Raw genomic sequence first — 18,842 nt, 5'->3', positions numbered from 1 at the left:
AGGAAGCTGGAAACCTGGAGAAAACCCACACTGAAAGGGCGAACACGTGAACTCCATACAGAAGGGCCGGCAGATTTGAACCCACAACACTCTTGCTGTGAGGCAACAGTGCTACCCACTGCCCACCAAAGCAATCCAGACTGATAACTAGCACAGCAGGTAAGAGGAACAATATGTATTTTCAATTTTTGAATCAACACCATAAGAGATCCACAAGGTAGTAGCCCACTTGTTGCAGGGCTTTGACTGCATTAGGTGACTTTTCTCTAATGGCCTTTGCTTACGCATTAGTCCCACAAACATAAGTTCTCAGGTGATAGTTTGTGTTTGTGGTATACAAAGAGAAACACTGTTAAGTCGTGCATGGTTTGGCATTTGTGACATTCCCATAAAGCGCCAGTCCTCCTCCCTCTGAGGAAGTCTCCAGAGAGGACAGACATTTCCACAGGTCAGTGGTCGTGTCAGACAAAGGGCCTGATCTCACCCCGCTCCACTCTGCTCCTACACTCTTTACTCTTGGGTGTAACACTAAACTGGGGCTCACACATGCCTCCCCCCTCCTGCTCTATCCCAGCCAATGTAAAAAGAGGCATTTAATGACAGCCCCTCTCCTCTTAACCTCATTTCTTCTCTGCTCTCAGATGGGAATGTGAGTATACAGTGTGTGTGTGTGTGTGTGTGTGTGTGTGTGTGCGTGTGCGTGCGTGCGTGCGTGCATGCGTGCGTGTGTTTGCAGGATAATCTCTTACTTTAGACAACACAAAACAGCCTAACTCAAACTCAGCACACATCTTTGGAGCATGTCCTGCAGTGTAAACACCCATCTGAAACTATTTTGTCCCCCACCCTCTCCCTCATTCCCAACTTCCCTCCTCTCATTCTGCCTTTTCCATTTCTCTGTATCTCTATCTCTGGCTATCTGCTGCTCTCTCTCTCTCTCTCTCTCTCTCTCTCTCTCTCTCTCTCGCTCTTCTCCCCCGCTGCCTCCACCCTCTCCCTCATTCCCTCTCTCCCGGCTCATTCCTGCTCTTGCGACCTCTCCCTCGCCCCTCCCCCTCCTGGCGGAGCTGCAGTCGAGGTGGGTGTTCTCTGGCTGTTATGACTTGAGAGACGATAATGGCAGCTATAATGTAGCCAGCCGTTCCTGATGTGGCTGGGCTTGTGGGGGATTCTGTTGTGTTAGGGCTGGAGACTGAGCGGAGGGGAGGGAGAGGGGGGCTGAAGGCGGGGCTCGGGCCCTCAGCCAACCACAGTCCAGATTCTGCCTCATTTTCGTTTTCATTTTTTTTTCCTCTTTTCTTTCTCTCGCTCTTCACCCACCAACTTTTTCGAGCCCTGTTGTTTTCCTTCAGTGGTAAACTTTGTTTTTAAATTCTGGCTTTGTTTTTGTACCCCAAACTCAGACTCTCCTCCTTCCCCGCTTTTCTCCCCCACCCACCCTCCCCTGTGTTTTTTACCCCTTTTACCCAGACTCGGTGAATTCCTCACAGCTGCTGTAATGTGATGGGGGCTAATGGTGTGACCACCGAAAGGCCACAGGGCTGGAGACATCACTGTAATGTACAATAAGCCCTATTCACTGACCTGCTGCAGGGAAGATTAATGTCATATCTACTTAAACAGCTACTTTGAGTCTTATTTAAACAGCTTTAATTAGTCTTAAGCCAAGACTGACATTTAACAAAGATACTGTACAAAAATGGCATGACTCTGTACGGACAAACAACTTGTCGAAAAGCAAGCATTTAATTGAGTCTTACTAATTATTGATTTTAGTGCTGTCGTGATTATCTTTCATGTCATGTTAGCATTACACCAACTAGTGCTTCCCAAATTGGCCATGCAAATATTTTACAGTAATACAGAGTTTGTACGGTCATGAATAACCTGGGAAAGTCATTGAATTCGAAAAAAGCAATTTTTAATTAATTAATTAATCCCAGAAAGTTTTGAAAAGTCATGGAAATTTACTTTACAAATATATACAATAGTGTATACTGTACGGTGTTTATGTTCAGGCAGTTTAGTCAAGTCAGTGGATGTTATGTTGTGAGCGTGGGTTACACCAGACTCTAAGCTGAGTTGCAGCTTCTACTTAGTCTAGATGTAAACTCACGCAATGCAAGGCTAATCGACTGTGGAGGATGAAAAACTTGCTGGCAAGATAAGTGAAGACGACAAGCAGAAGATTTTGGTTTATTTGGTATATTAATGCCTGGCTTCACTTGGACAAGTATAAGGTATGAGAACGACCGTGACCCCAGACACGCAAAATGCGGACTGTGTAGTTTAACTTTAAACATTTTGAACATAGGAGAGGCAGTGCTAGTTAGCCATGCTAAAGGAACTAACGCTAAACACCAGCTGCTGCTGCTGCTACGCGAATCAACCCCCATTACCGACGTTTTTACCCCAGTGACCAATGTGATGCCCACTGCCAGTTGCAGAGCTTCCCTCTCATCCACCATCAAACAAGTACCCATTTAAGTTGCTGTGTCCAGAAACAAAGTCCTACCTGCAGCAGAGGTACTGTGGGTGCTAACAGTTGCAGATTTGCATTCGGTGAATGCAAGTACTCATACACAGTATATGTTTGTTTGGACTGGCTCCTCATTTAAAAAAAACTTACAGATAATTTTGACTAGATTTTTGTTCTTATTTTTCATGTGACGTACCACACAGATGTTTCAGAGAATAATGGTCGGGAAAATTTGCCTCAAAGTCATAGAAAAGTCATGAAAATTTATGTAAAAATGTGCATGGACCTTTCAGGCACGCTGGATCCTTGCAAATGCCATTAGGAGCTCTATGAGGAAGTGGAGGACCTTGATTTTTTTTTTTTTTTTCACAGACTATCTGTGTCCTCTACTGATGTGTGGATGAAGGGACGGTTTCATCAGATATGATTAAAACTTATTTTTATAAAAGTTACCAACTGTAGCTTTAAGGCAATTTGAAAAAAAAACAACAACAAAAAACAGGGAGAAATTACATCACTAGATTAAAATAGAATAAATTAAATAAATGGTAATGTTAGGGACACCCCCAAAAATGTTAACGCCACAGTTAGGGACATGAAATGAGTGACTGTCCTCACATGACAAAAATACTACGAATGAAACTTGTCATTCGGCAGCTGCGTTGAGAAAGAAGAATCCCTGAAGCTCTAAACTAATGTTTACTAGACTAGCACTGTGGTTTAATACAGTCAACACCATAACCCAGGCTTCAACCCCACTGATTCACACCTCATGTATCCCTGTACTGTAAACTGTGGGCTGAGGAAGCTGCGGTGCTGATGTCTCCCTGCTGGGGTTCTCACCTTGTCGAAATGGCAGAATGAAACGTTGATCCCTTGTTGCTACACTGCCGGAGTGACTGATGACAGACATCAGAGCACTAGAGGGCTGGAGAGCGGCAGCTTTACATGACTACAAACAGTAGAGGCGGGAGCAGAGCTAAACCAAGAACAGTAGAGCAAACACAGCAGAAAACAGCACTTGATAAGCCTTTGGTTAACTTTTTTTTTAGTTTAGGCAAGATGAAAGCCATATTCTTATTCAACATGATAAAAGTTACGCCGTGCCAGAGGAAAACGGGGTCCTGTACAATCGTTAAGGGTGTGGAGAAGAGCAAAGAAGGTAAAATGCAAGCTAAATATAATGACAAAGAACCACTTTTGGTGCTAAAAGTACCGTAATTTACTCAAGCTGCCTTGTAGAGCAACACACTGCCTTTGCTGCACACTCATGATTACTGTTTTACCACCTTTGTAACTGTTGGCCTGATCAGTCGGTGACTTGATAGTGTTTGTTTTAAGATTAGGAGCGGTTCACCTCTCCATGTTTTCATTTGCCTGCACAAGCAGAGTTTTGTGCTGCTGGCTGCTGAGCAGCTTTGCTTTCTCAAAGGCAGTTAAATGTTTAACGTTTGTCTGTTCAGGGATTCTAACCAACGACTCTATCAAAAGGACAGACTACCAACATGGGAGTGTTTCCTTCCTCTTTGGTCCCCCCCATAACTCGCTGTTCCTTCACTCCTCCACAATCCCACTTTTTCTGTCCTCTCTTCAGGCCACCCACCCGCCATCCTGCACATACCTGTGGTTTCCTGTACCCTGCTCCCCTCCTCTCCTCCCTTCTCTCTCCTTACCTCCAGCCTCTTTTCCTCCCCCTACACACCTTTCTCCCTGCTCTGTCTACTGAAGTAACATCAGATCTTGTCTTGTCTTCCCCTCTTCTTCTACAACTTCTGCATGTCTGTGTATCAGGTAGGTAATGCCCTAACCACAAATATTTCTTTGAACTCCTTTTAAGGAGAAGAGCGGAGGAAACAGGGGGAGGAGAAAAGGAGAGAAGGATGGATGGATAAAGCAGATGAGGAAAGGTTGATTCACACAGCTGGCTTCCAGCTGTAGACCGAGGCAGCGCGTAGAAAATGCTCCGTCTATAAACAACTGAGAGCCCAACCCCCACTTGCAAGAAAAAAAAAGCAGAGCTTTGTCATTGTAAATCCAGCTAAGCACTCCTCTTCACCTTCAACAGCACTCCTGAACGTCACCCAGTGACTTGTTGCTCTTTTCCTCCCACCCTTCTTGCAGCTCTACGTCATTTTCCAACTGGTTTTTGTCCACTCTACTCATCGCTGCCGAGTCTTTACAGTCGCTGTGGTAGTTAAAGTACAAATCAAGGCCTTGTAAACCTCCTGTCAATCATCTCCCTGACACCAGCGAGAGGAAAATGTCCTCTGCAGAAATTCGCTGGAGCTGGCTGTTACACATTGAAGCAGGGACAAAAACCAGATAATAATCTGTTCGGTTTATAGAAAGACCGCAGTGATTATAAGAAAAATAATAATCCTAACAGTCTTGGGTGGGCAGGCGATATTTATAGCTGGCCTGCTGCTACTTATATTCCTTAGCTGTATAACACAGCTGGAAGTGAGGGAGGAGAGAGAGGAGGTGGAACACTCGTAAGGAAAAAGAGACAGAGAAAAGGGAGACAGAGGGGCTCCGGGGGACGGAGGGGGGAGAGTGTGTGGGGGCGGATACCCAACACATGTGTGTGGCTCAGAGCAAAGAAAGACAGAAAGAGAGAGACATAGACAGCGAGTGCACTACATGAGGCTATGTGTTTATGTGTGTGTATGTGTGTGTTTGTATTCGGTGTGTGGGAGAAACCGCTGTGCAGTCCCTTCAAACAACGACAGCGGCAGACGAGGCCTGCAGGCCACCAGACAGACACAGTGACCACAGCTCTGAAGAGCCTCTCACAGAAGGGAAACGAGACACAGATCGACTGGGCAGGATTAATCAAGAGAAGCCACGTGGAATTTGTTGACCGCTAACTTTGCATAACTAGGCTGTATGGATTTAAAGGGTGACTTTGGTATTTTTCAACCTGGATCTTATTTTCCCATGTATTCGTGTGTAAGTGACTAATGGAAACAACAGTATTTGAAATCGGTCCAGTATTGAGTGAGAAAGCTGCAGCCGGGAAACAGGCTGCAATGTAACCACTCGGGGCATGTGCGCACCGTCACTTGACATCCACTGAAAGTTCTTGTTTTTGCCACAGACAGGTTCAGACTATTATTATTAGAGTCTGACATTATAGAAGGATCCCTTCATAGACAAACCTTTTTCTTTAAGAGTAATATGATTTTTGTTTAATCGGAAACAACCCAGAAATTGCGACCGCCAAACCCACCAGACTCCATTTAAATAAACAGTAATTTTATCCTGGTAGCACACACTTTATTCAAAGTTAAAAGAAACAAAATAAAACGCCAGTAACTGTCTTTTTTCATCTTTCCATGTTCCAATAATCACCAACTCTGGTTTGGTTGAAATAAACCCTGAATTCACCCAGTTGGAAATATGAAAATATGCTGGCTCTATACACGCTATACATACTAAAATTGCTTTTAATTTAAATGTAGTCTGGTAGGTTTTGATGATCTATCTCTACAGGAATCATTTCATAACGTTGTCAGACACTTAGATTAACAATCTGAACCCGTCAGTAGCAAAACTAAGCACTTTAGGTGGACGTACATTGATGGTGCAAACATGCCCCAAATAATTACACTGCAGCCTGTTTTGCGCTGCTGGCTAAAGCCCTCCCGCTCAATACTGGACTGATCTCAAAAATGTTTTTCCCATTAGTCACTTAGACACAACAGCATGGGGAGTCAAAATTGAAAAAGACCCAAGTAACCCTTTAAAGGCAGGGTCAACCTCAGACAGACAGATACTGTAAATGCAATGACTGGCAGGTTGTAGTTAAGCAGACAGACTAATAAAAAGGTAGAGGTTCAGACAAATTGCCAGATGGAGAAGACAGATGAACAGCACTTAAACAGACAGACCTGCTCCTCCCATTGTAACTCCTCTTCACATCTAACATATCACTGTGGCTGTTACTGCTCTTACTCTTTCTCCCTGTGGTATTAGTAGTTTGTTTTTTGTTTTTTTTAAAGAAAAGCTGCTAATAAGGTCAGCTAATTCATGATAAAGACATGATGTTTTGTATAGGTTCTTCATAATAAAAGTTGTCACTTATTTTGTTATATAAATGGTTTTAATGTGAAGCAGCAAAATAAGGAAATGCTGATGTTTTCATTAGCAGTAACTTAATACGACTCCTATACAGCTACGAACAGAAATGAAACCGTCAAATATAGCACATTTCTGAAAGTAAAAAGACGACACGAGAGAAACTAAACTCTAAACTACAGACGTTCAATTAGAAGCTACAAAGCTAAGCGCTGAAAACAGAGACTTAAAGAAATGCCTTTCTGTCTCGACCTGAGTTGAGTCTTGCAACACACGCTTGGCTTCTTAAGCCAGGTGGGTCCCACTGAGATACAAAATCTCTTCTTTAAGAGAGTCCTGGTCAAGACAGCGATCAGTTTGACCCAGCGTGGTGCAAATGGAAAACTCCTGTCAGCTGTCAATGATGACAAACCCCCTTTCTGTAGCGTCATATAACTAATTAAAATCAAACTTATCAGAAAAACAAACAATCTAACATAAATCGGCATTATAAAAGAACTACCTAAAATGATTGAAACCATCTTTGGGAAACATTTATTTGATGTGTACTTTGATTATTTAGTTTGGCCCATGTCCAATCCACTAGCATAGAGGAGGCAGGGTTGTTGACCTATACTGCAGCCAACCACCAGGGGGCGATCAAGATATTTTGGCTTCACTTTTGGGGAACTGTCACATTGTTTAAACAGGATAAATCTGATTAAGCATTAATAAACAGGACTTAAAATCTGATCAAACATTCAATTCCAGTCTGCAGACATCATGTTTAACAGACATCACCTCTCACAGCCATTTGGAGCTGAATATGTGCAAACATTGAGCTGTAACAAAAGTCTGTCACTGTACAGGAGGAGCAGATGTTAGCTAGAAAGTGTGTGTGTGTGTGTGTGTGTGTGTGTGTGTGTGTGTGTGTGTGTGTGTGTGTGAGTGCGTGTGTGTGTGTGTGTGTGTGTGTGAGTGCGTGTGTGTGTGTGTGTGTGTGTGTGTGTGTGTGTACAGACAGTCGAGCTTAAAGTTTAGGAATAGGCAGAGCCCTCTTTCTGGGTTTTTCATCAGAAACAGTGATGCATATATTTTAGCTCCACATCATAAACATCATAAACAGGCAGTGTTGTTCTACATAACAAACCAGTCTTTCTCTTTCCCTCCTCAGCACGTAAACTGTACTTAAATTTGTCCCAGCAGCTGAACACACATGTGGAGACTTGTCTTCATCAGTTCACAGTTGTGCACGTCTGTGTGTGTTTGTGTGTGCACCCTTGATAAGGGTCATTGTATCATACAGTGTTAGATCATCACTTTCACGCTAGTACTTTCATTCGACTCGCCTCTTTTCCCTCTTACCTCCTTCTTTTTCCACGCATTTGTTCCTCCTCCTCTCACTCTCTGCACTTTCCCAAAGTGTGAAAGAAAAACATGTGAAACAACACATTCTTTCCTCCCGTGCTCAAATTTGTCTCAGTCCACAACTCATCTCCCTCGTGTGCCCGCTGGGAATCTGCAGAAAACTATAAATCATACGAGAAGTGATGACTGCTGCGATCTGTTCGGGACGAAAGTGATGTTCTTCTTTTTCATTCTGCTTGCCATTTACTTAAACAAACCTCATCAATTTAGCCAGCGAACAAATTACAGAGCAGCTGTTTGGATCATATACACACAGAAACATACAGTAAAATGTGCACTTCTCCTGTGTGGTCCTTCTCAGAGCTGCTGACTTCATTACTAATATATCGCAGCCGTTTAGTTTAATACCCAGATGTTGGTAGGGGCAAGGCATCCGGGCCTGCGTTAGCTTTTAATTGGCTGGGATCCCTGAGCTGGTGTTTGGGGCTTAGCATGTGACTCAAGGAGACACACACAGGCAAAAGTGCCCACACACACACACACACACAAATGCGTACACACACTTTCCCTGAACGAATGAAAGGCTTGGCTGGGTTCAGGATCATATGCTGTCATGAAGAGACGAGTCATGGCTGTCCAGAGTCTACAAACTAAACAAACGCAGACAGCACACTCACGCGCACATGCACACACGCAGTCACACACATAAACACACACTTATGCACATACACACACATAGTTACATCTTCGAGATCCCAGGACTGACTGACGCCAGGCTGCTGACGGTTGAGCCAAGCAGCAGCCATGATATCTGCCCAGCTGATTATTACAGTGAGAAATAAAAAGATGCATCCTACAGAGGGAGAGAGAGAGGCCGCATCCACACTGATATTTTAGAACAAAAAACAATCTCCATACACAGGAGACTTGAGCGCCATTTTGGAAATATTCTCTCTGGACAATTCAAGCACACTGGGCATCTGTGTAAACAAAAAGCAGATTGTCCACTCTGTGGCTGGCTGCTTAGTTACAGAAAATACTACAGAGGTGCCAGAAAGTAAGACCAGACATTTCTTTGCTTGAACTGACGACAATGTGGAACTGTTACTGAAAGTGCATAAGTATAAGGTGTTCAAGGCGGCAGAAAACAGATTGCGAGTTGTTGCAAAGCAAATAGGGTGACATATCAGAGCTGTACAGGCCGGGAGCATTATTATTCACTGAAGGAAGTCATGGCAATGAGAAAGGAGTCACACACAAGAAGGAAGAAATCTCAAAAGCTATGTAGATCTAGCTATAATGTTTTGACTTGACAAGCTGTGACTGATAAGACCCAATCAAGGAGCGAATGCGGGAGTCTGACTCCCAAATGATTTTCCACAAGTCTCCGTTTCCACCCGTCCAGACTTAAACGCAACCACGGAGGTTTAAACTAAAAAGGAGTCCGCAGGGTTTTAAAAGGTCATCGTTGTAGTGACCAGAGTAGTGTGGACATAGCAATAGTTGTGCATTTTGAAACAAAAACGTATTAGTGTGGAGATAGAGAGAGAATCCTGCATCAGTCTGTCTTTTGGTCACAAACTGCACATCCACACGAGAGCCGGACAATGTATCAAATATTAATCACGATACCGATTTCAGCTTCCAACAATTAAATGACCATGACAGACTGTGATATTGATGTTTTAAAAATGTGTGTTCTGCTCATAGACAACTCTACCGCATGGCAAATCAAACGCTTCCTTAACAGCCAGCCTCCAAAATAGAAGAGCTGTCATGCCGCTACCCACACACCCTGCAGTGGCAGCCTGTGAAAAATTTTCCTTAATGTTGCCTATCCGTTGTTTGGAAGTATTTGGGATTAAATAGAGAACAAAACATATGCAAAGACTGCAAAGCAACACAACTGACTCGATAAACCACCTGACAAACACCACAATTTGCAGTATGATGAATGCATTAAGGTGGCTGACATTACCTTACTGAATTTCCAAGCTGTGTTGGATACAAATCCAAGTCCATCAAAGACTGTCTTGAATAATAAATGCAATCACATTCATTTGGCCAAAAATATGTGTTCAATTGACACAGTTTTGCTTTTGTTTTTATTTAGCCCATAAGTTAGGTACAATTTAATTTATATGTTGTTTCTTGGAGAAGCACTCTGACTATGGACCAGTCTTATTTTGATGCAAAGATTTGCACATTAGCAGGAATGAAGCACAACATGGACAGTGCTCTGTTGGTTTTAATAAAAATGGAATAAAAAATATTTTTCCCCTAAATAATGGATAATTGTGAAAAATAGTCACGATCTAAATATGGATAAAAATAACTGTGATTGTCATTTTGACTGTAAATGTGTGTGTGTGTGTGTGTGTGCGTGTGCGTGTGCATGTGCGTGTGTGTGCGTGCACGCGCGTGCGTGCATGCATGCGTGTGTGTCTGTTTTAAGCTCCTCATCCCCCTCCAATTCACAGCCAGCTGATTAGCTGATTTGTTGCCTTTTAGTTATGTTAATGCCACTTAATTACAGCCCTGGTGGGCACTCAAGACACTCACACACACTCTCTTTCTCTCTCTCTCTCTCACATACACACACACACACACACACACACACACGCACACTGATGCCTGCACACATCCACACAGACAAATAAAAATACTTTTTATAACCACATTTTAGGTTTTGCTCTCAAATAAACAGATGCACAAACTTGTGAAATGAAAAGCAAATGAAGAATTTCAACAACGTGATCTGTGGCTCATTTAAATCAATTGTGAAATCAATGCTTAAGTTGAGAACACATTTTACAAGATTTTCTAATGTGTTGTGGGAGACCCCACACACAAGGAATGCCTGCACCAGTTTTGTCACTTATTGTATCTCATTAAAGTGCCATCACCACACATTACACGATTTCAGACTGACCTCAGGATTGTCAATCAAACTTTTTCTTTCAATTCCTCTGAGCAGCCACTTGTTGTAGAAGTCTTTCACCACTTGTTTTATGCACACTACGACATTGACCAGAAACAAAAGGGTGGCATACATAATCTGGCCATGAAAAAAGGCTAGATGAGTAAACTACAGTTTAGCTTAGCATGGCTTCTGCTTCTGCTTGTTTGTCGGATCAGTAAGCGCAACTAGAAACAACAGCGTAACATTTCTCAGCATAGTTTTTTTTTTGTGTTCATTTGGCTAACGTGCTGTGACAACTCGCTGATGCACTGCACTAAAGTCTTCAGACTAAAATTTGGTGACATACTTATGTGAACACAACGGGCAAAATTATACTGTATGTGGACATGACAATCATTTTGCTTACTTTGATAAGTTGATATGGTAATTATCATAACAGGCTAGTAACACGGTAAAAGGCACCACTGCGACAGTGAAAGAGGAGTAATATGGAGCATGTTTTCTGAGGCTTAAGGACACACTTGATGTGATCTGGTGATAAATGTTAAATGCAAACAAAACTGTGTTTGTTTACAATGTAAATGCCACAGGGTACATTTAACACACTGTATGCAGTAAGAATGAACGCCAGGCCCTCAAGTTATCCACTAGTACGAATATACCTCTTTTCCACCAAATTAGCTCTGGTTCTTGGCATTCTTGGCACCTTGGTGCTGTGTAGTAAACCAGCCTGCATTGCCATTTCCATTTTTTGAATGGAACCATTGTAATCAAGGATACGTCATCAACGGAAGGTGTTGCACAATCGAAGTAAATGGTCGTAGCAAAATGGCAGATTACATTGTTTACCTGCAAACCTTTGCTCTGTTATTACAACCTGTAGAAAATCTGCCTGATGAAGGTCTTGTCACTGAAATGTTGTAGCAGTTGCAAACACTTTTGTAACAAAGAGAAGCCATCTTAAGTGGCTGTGAGTTTGCAATTAGTCACATTACCCACATGTAGTGGAAAGGAGTAAATACCAAACATCAATCTGTGTCACAATCAACAATATTATACAGAGATAAAGGATTAAAGAAGTAAAGATTTAAAACTGCCTGGTGACAATCATAAACATACCCCAAAAAGTTTACACTACATAAGTACGTTCTTAAGAATAAATGCTAAAATTAAATTGAGTTCTCTAAAGAAAATTATACATATCCAAATCTTGCTGGTACATAAGAAAATGAACCTGTAGGGGTATGTTTACATGGAGAGTAAGCATCATTACACAAATAAGACTTGATATGTCTGTCTTGTTATTACAGACATTTTTCTTTACTTAAAAAAAACAGCATGGACCAACTGTTAATATGACCACTGCATGCTGTTTTTTTTTCTGATGATTTCTCACTTGACGTTTTCATTGTTTCCTACTCCATCCTCTCTTTCCAACCTGTTGCATATGACACGCCCACTGATGTTACAGTTCACACTTCAGGTCAAGAAAAACTTGAGATTTTTTTGAGAGAACCACCAATTTATTTTTGGTTGAAATGCTCTAAAAAGTTCAAAAATAGATGCAGGAACCAGAACAGACCCAGTTCCATGTTGGTGGAAAAGGGGTGAGACTTGTTTTCTGCTGGAACCAGTGCCAGTTCCCACAACAAATCTCAAATGGGTCATAGTATTTCTCTTTTTTGCAGGGTGCTGTAAACTTGCATGTCTCCGCCATGGAGGTAGTGATGTCTGATGCAGAGGGAGGGACAGATCAAAGCAAAGGTGTGCACTGAAACACTTTCCACACAAAGCAGATTGGTTTAAAAGCTTAATAAAGACTGCCATCAAACAATGCGGTACACAGACTGCAGTAAAGTCTCTGCTAGATTACTGGAAGTCAGAGATCGCTGCCAAACATGGTCATGACAGGCAACAACCAGCAGTAATGGTTGGTAAAGTTCACCAAGTGTAACTAGTTTTTGAACATCACTGTCCACACTCAGTCACGGTAACTAGTTTTCAGTTACACTCGGTCAAAGACTGGCCATTTAAAGATGTTTAAATGTCTTCAAAAAAGAAGGAGTTGTTTCTGCAATCACAGAAGCTTTCTGCTATTTGTGCACGTAAACACTGATCCTATCTCATGCATGAGGAAGGGGCTCCCTTTCACTGTGTCTCAGCCCTAAATTCCACTCTGTATCTCCATGCAGTGCTCAGTGATGCACAGGGAGCACATGCACGTACACACACACACATACACACACACACACACACACACACACATAAAAACCAGACACACACACAAACATTCACTCTCTCAGACTCAAGCGTTTAAAGGCAAACTGTATACGAGGCTCACTTAATTAAACATAAACTGCATTGCATACACTGAAAAGATGTATCCCTGCACACACAGATGCACACACACACGTATACAAACAGACACACGCACATACGGTGAATGAGAGGGTGGCTGATGGCCCTGATGACCCAGGGACCTGATGTGACAAGCACAATAAGAAGGGCACGATTTACGTCAGCAGCTTGTGAAAGGCTCACTAAAGACACGCAAATACACACACACACACACACACACACACACATACCTTGTGTCTGTCCTGCTCTATAACTGGAGGACTTTTCAAACAGTCCCTCTGGGCAAGGCGATTTTATTTTGGAGAAGCTTTTATCACTTCTTCTGTGATACTGTGCTAAAAAAACTACTAGACTACTACAATATGACAACTTAGCAATAAACACTAAAACCACTGATGCAAGTTATAATTTGAGTCAAGGTAACATTTGCTGGAAGCTGCCTCTGTGGCAACAAGTCATTGAATTTGCCAACTTTCTCTTGAGTCAGTCTCTTAGTTACATAATGTGGTCTAATATCTGTTGTAGTAAAAATCATTGTCTGATTTGTAAACACAGTTTTCCCCAACAACCATAGTTACAAATGGGGACATCAAATTATTTCTGAAAGCTCTGATATGTGAGTTGGTGCTGAATAACAGAGGTGATGGTATTTTTAACCGTCACATGACCAACTCTGCAATCGTACAGTCATTGTGAATTTACTGCCCCTGCAGCTCGGACTCTGCTGCAGACTGACTTGGGATACTATGAGTAACTATTTGCTCTTTGTGATCCAGATTCAGATTTTTTATTGTCTGTAACTGTTACATGTTGAATGTGTGTAACTTTGTTTAAATGTGCTGCTGCCTGTCTTGGCCAGGACAGTCTTGTAAAGGAGATTTAAAATCTCAGTAATACTTTTTCTAAAAAATAGAAATATAAATCATCTGATGCAGTGATAATCTTTGATACCAAATATACTAAAGTTAACTAGCTAATTTTTAAGCTATATCAAACCTTTATTTCGTATCACCTCCTCACACTTTTCCCCGTTTTCTGTTATTCTCTACATTGAACAAAAATCACCTACCTAGAAATCACCTATTCTTGAGAAGTGGGATAAGTCATGTCCTGCCACAAAAAAAGAAAGAAAAACAACTTAAAATTACATCTTATCAACACACTAATTCCCTTTCTGGGGTGAAATGTTATTTTTTAAGGATTTATATGTATAAAATAAATACAATTTACAAAATATTTTGATCTGCTTTCAGTGGCCTCGCCTTTAACCTGCCATGGGAGGTAGTAATAGTGCTGAATAAACAGGACAGTCTGTGGGACGGGATCATAGGCGGCACTGATTTGACAACATGTTACGCATGCGTCCCACCACGGGAGATTTAAAAGTAGCTGTTAGCATTTAGCAGCTAACTCAAAGAAGAAAAACAGTGGCCATAAATGTCCGCAAATTGGGAAAACAATGAGGTCCAGGAGCTCCTTACCATCTGAGCAGAGGACAAGATCAACTGCCATGTAACAGCGACAGTAAATGATTGTTATTGACAAGTTAATGCCATTGTTGTGGTTTAGAAAGTGCTGGGGACGCATATGTTTTTTGTCATGCCCGTCATGCCTCTTTTGATTCCACAAAGCTGTGATGCAGAGTATGGTCACACGCTGAAGTGGAATGATTTTGCTGTAGTTTGGGTCTGTGTAAAAATACAAAGGAGGCATAAAGAAGGGACTTTAAGTGGCTCTTTTGCACTATCTCTGTGTAAAAAGTTTTAAGGACTCCTGTCTCACTTCCTAGTTTCCAAAAAAGCGGAACAGCTGCTCAAGTACTGGTAAACTTTTTACTACTTTCTGATAAAGTCATGAAATAATATTTCTAACTAGTGTGTCCCAACCTTAACAGGTCAATTCTGCAACTTTGAAAAATAAAACTCACTACGACTTCTTTTAAATATAACATTCTGTCAACCCCGTATAATGTCAATTCCGTCACATCCTCTGACATCCATTATATAGCTATTCAAGGAGAAATGTAATCACTGGGAAGTTGGCCCATCACAAGGTTTAATAGTCATGATTTTGATCTTTTAAAAAATATTTTCCCAGCCTAACTGAAAAGGGAAACTAAAAAAAAAAATCAATATTTTGTCCCAGTTCTCAAGAATGTGTGATCTCCATCAAACAGGCGACCACATTCACTGTCAATCTACTCCAGCTCTCACTTTTCTAAACAAAACTTTCTGGATTTTAAACTGTATAATAAACTTTGAAGTGTTTAGTAAATAGTATTTGAGACAATAACTTCTTATCAATGTCTGTTTGGGACTTGGAACTTTTAAACCATAGGGAAAAAGTCAGATTTCAGACACACACACACAGATTAAAATTATCTTAAGAAACATTCATATCGAGATGGACCCTGCCTAAGGACCCATGTATCCATAATATCACAGGATACTATTCTCAATAAATAAAAACACATTACATAAACTGAATAAAAACTCAGCTTTAAGACTTGAACTAGGGGGAATTAAAGATGAAAGGAGGGCAAGGAGAGTACATTTTTACCACTGTTTCCTGTAGAGAGGGAAAAAAAGGAGGCAGAGTGATTCACTTGAGATGGAAAAAATCTGGCGGCAGTAATGTTGCTGTGCAGCGGGCGACTCACAGTCTGCGTGTGTGGTATTCATGCTCGCCTTTCTCTTTTACAAAGCAGGGATGGGGTGAATCAGAAGGGATGGAAAGACAGAGAGAGGTAGAGGGGTAGAGAAAATGAGAGTGACAAAGAGAAACAAGTGAAGAAAAAGTGAGTTGATGGAAGAAGAGAAACAGGGAGAAAAAAGAGGAGGAGAGAGGGAGCGGGCTGTTGAGCGGCACTATGCTTGAGCAGTCCTTTTGACTGAGGAGAGAGGGACTGGAGACCTATTGTTGAAATCCCATTCCTCACTGTATTGTCCGACCTTATCAATGCATGGTCACCAGGAACAATGGTGAACACTTCCAGAAGTTCTCATGTGTTCACAGTGTCACTGCAAACACAGAACGCAGGTGTTGTATCTGTAAATTTTTTAGGAGGCCAGAAAGTGCATAATGTCATTTGGCTCTCACATATTAATGGTAATATTATAATGTTGATGATGATGTCATCAGGGTTAACTCGGCTGGAGCATGAGACACTTTTAACAGCTCTGAGCTCTACAAACTGGAGGTGTGGAGTTTGAAAGAAGTGGACATTAAGGAGGCTGGGAGGGTCTAATATAAGATGCTATTGAGTTGCATCATGGGAAATGTAGGATCAAGTGTTTTTAGAGCTTGACCCAAAACTAAGTCTGGATATCTCAGCTTCTGCTATTTCAAATTTGGCCATGTGTTTGTTTGTTTGTTTTTTTTGTCAGTCTCTTGTGAGTCCCCTGATTTTTAAGAAATCAGTTTACTGATAATTTTATTTATGACAATAATAATTCCATGTGTACTGATCTGCATATTGTTCCTAGAAAAGTACTGCTAATCAGTACACATTTAATCACAGCTTGAAAAATATTTAAATAGAATAACTAAAATGAAATTTTTATTAGGCGCAAATCATTTATGAATGTGTCAAGTATTTGATTATATTTAAACAATTTAAAAAAAATATTAATTACTTAGTGAATTACTTATTAATACCATCCAGGGCCCATGCATTTTTATACTCATTAATAAAATGGAATTGTTTATGCTTCATCATTGTAATACATTTTTTCTTAGCAAACCACCAGGGTTTGACTGAAACAGCAAGAACATAAACTGCCAGTGTAAAAACAATGCAAACCCACTGTCTGCACAGATAATACCATAAAAAGACTCAGCTCTTTACTATGGGCGTCCCTTGGAGGGCAAGGGAAATCGTTGTTCTGTATATATCGATATGAAAAACAAAACATAATAGCTAGAGTATTCAGTCTTTTTGCAGCTAAAAGCTAAAGCTACTGTCTTCTGTGACTTTACGTCACCTTACCTTACATGTATTGCAAACATGGTGACAACAAGTGGTGCCACGGGTATATCCCTTTAATGGCTGTGGGAGATTGTTATTTGCATGATCCTATATATATTTGTATCGATCTAAAATAAAAACCGTAAAAGCTAGAGAATTTATTCTTTTTGCAGCAGAAGGCTAAGGCTTTTGTCCTCTGCGTTATCATGTCGTTACACTACTTTACCTTCTGTGCGGTGCAAATGTAGTGACAAGACGTGGTGCCACCAGTATTTCCTCTTAATGGCCGTGGGACATTGTTGTTTGCATGATCCCATATATCAGTCTATAATAAACCCCATAATAGCGTAAATATTTTTTCTTTTTACAGCAGCAAGCTAAGGCTTCTGTCTGCTGTGTCATCACATTGTGCGCTCATGAAAACGTTTTGTGCTGTGCAAAACCAGGCGAAAACGTGTAGTGGCACCAGAGGAATTAATAATGAAACTATCAAAACACCTTTGCACTCTGCTCAGACAAGTTAGCATATCTCAAAACTAAAAGAATGTACATAGTTCCATTAACTTATAAAGTGTTAATAAGCATTATGTTGATTTTTATACATTTAGAAATCTTTCAGACCAATATTTTGTTTTGTTTTTTTATAAAACATCCAACTTTTATGTTTTTTTTTTTAAAAATATATTAATATGACACAAGTTCAATACTTTTATCAGTTATTATGGCTAATGATTAACATTTTAGCTGAGGTTGTGCAGATTTTGGGGATATGAGGTGTTTAAAGATACTAAGAAATCACATCACAATAAGCAAAAATACCAATGTAGGCACTAGTGGATCATTTCTACTGCAGAAGTCAGAGGGCAACATGACGCAGTGACTGAGGCTGATGTAATAATAGGTTACATGTAAAATCCCTTTTGAGTTTTGGATGGTTAAGTTGAATTTGTTTTAATTCCTACAGCATATCCATGTCGCTTGAGGCCGACTAGAAAGAAAGAGAGAATTCCACCTGTGCGATGGCAAAAAAAAAAAAAAAAAAGCTCTTGGGTCACCAGACGTTTCTTATTCATTACCAGCTATAAAGCCTGACAAAGAGAAAGCTTCTAGCCCTTCTTCTGCCTCTTCACTCCCTCGCTCCCTCTCTCCCTCCGGCTCTTCATAGAGAACAGAGAGGGGAATCATTCAGCGGCTGAAAAGGTTAAAGTCTAGCCGAGGGCTGGAGTTCCTGCGTCTGCCAGGGGCACCTGAAGAGGGGCAAACATTTACCGGCAAAGAAAAGAAGAGGAGAAAAAAAATCAACAGCCTGCCCGAGAGCCGCAGGGTCCGCAGTGAGTGGCGGTGTAGGGCCCTTGGAGAGTTTGTCTTGTAATTGAGTCAATTGTTGACCCCCTGTTCAGCCTGCCTCTGCAAATCTTGGGAGGAAAAGCCTGCCGAATAATTAATGTTCTCTTTCCTCCTCTCCCTCTTGCTCTTCATCTATCTATCTCCCACTCCTCTTCAGTACCCCTTCTCTTCTTCCCTTGTTTTCCGTTGTCTCAGAGGATAATTGTGCTGTGAGTCAAAGGCAGTCATTTAGAGGAGGGGGGCTGTTCAGGGATCTGCTGAGGCTTACAATCTTCTTTTCACCCCAAATCTTTCTTACCCCCACAACACTCGCTCTCTCCTCTCTGCTGCATTCTCCCGCTTTT

General features: G+C 41.3%; 1 protein-coding gene and 1 long non-coding RNA gene across 3 annotated transcripts in view; one reads left to right on the top strand and one right to left on the bottom strand.

The window, feature by feature from the left end:
* The window catches only part of LOC125891837 (uncharacterized), a 29,711-nt gene extending 17,137 nt beyond the window's left edge, over window positions 1-12,574 (top strand). The window contains exon 4 of the long non-coding RNA XR_007449660.1: window positions 12,515-12,574. This is a non-coding gene — a long non-coding RNA (uncharacterized LOC125891837). The remainder of the gene's footprint in view (window positions 1-12,514) is intronic.
* The window catches only part of gli1 (GLI family zinc finger 1), a 75,502-nt gene that overhangs the window by 25,058 nt on the left and 31,602 nt on the right, over window positions 1-18,842 (bottom strand). The window lies entirely within an intron of this gene.

This window comes from Epinephelus fuscoguttatus, linkage group LG1 (genome assembly GCF_011397635.1).
Source record: "Epinephelus fuscoguttatus linkage group LG1, E.fuscoguttatus.final_Chr_v1".
Lineage (NCBI taxonomy): Eukaryota > Metazoa > Chordata > Actinopteri > Perciformes > Serranidae > Epinephelus > Epinephelus fuscoguttatus.
The sequence above is the reverse complement of the archived record's forward strand: the minus strand, read 5'-3'. Positions and strand labels throughout refer to the sequence as shown.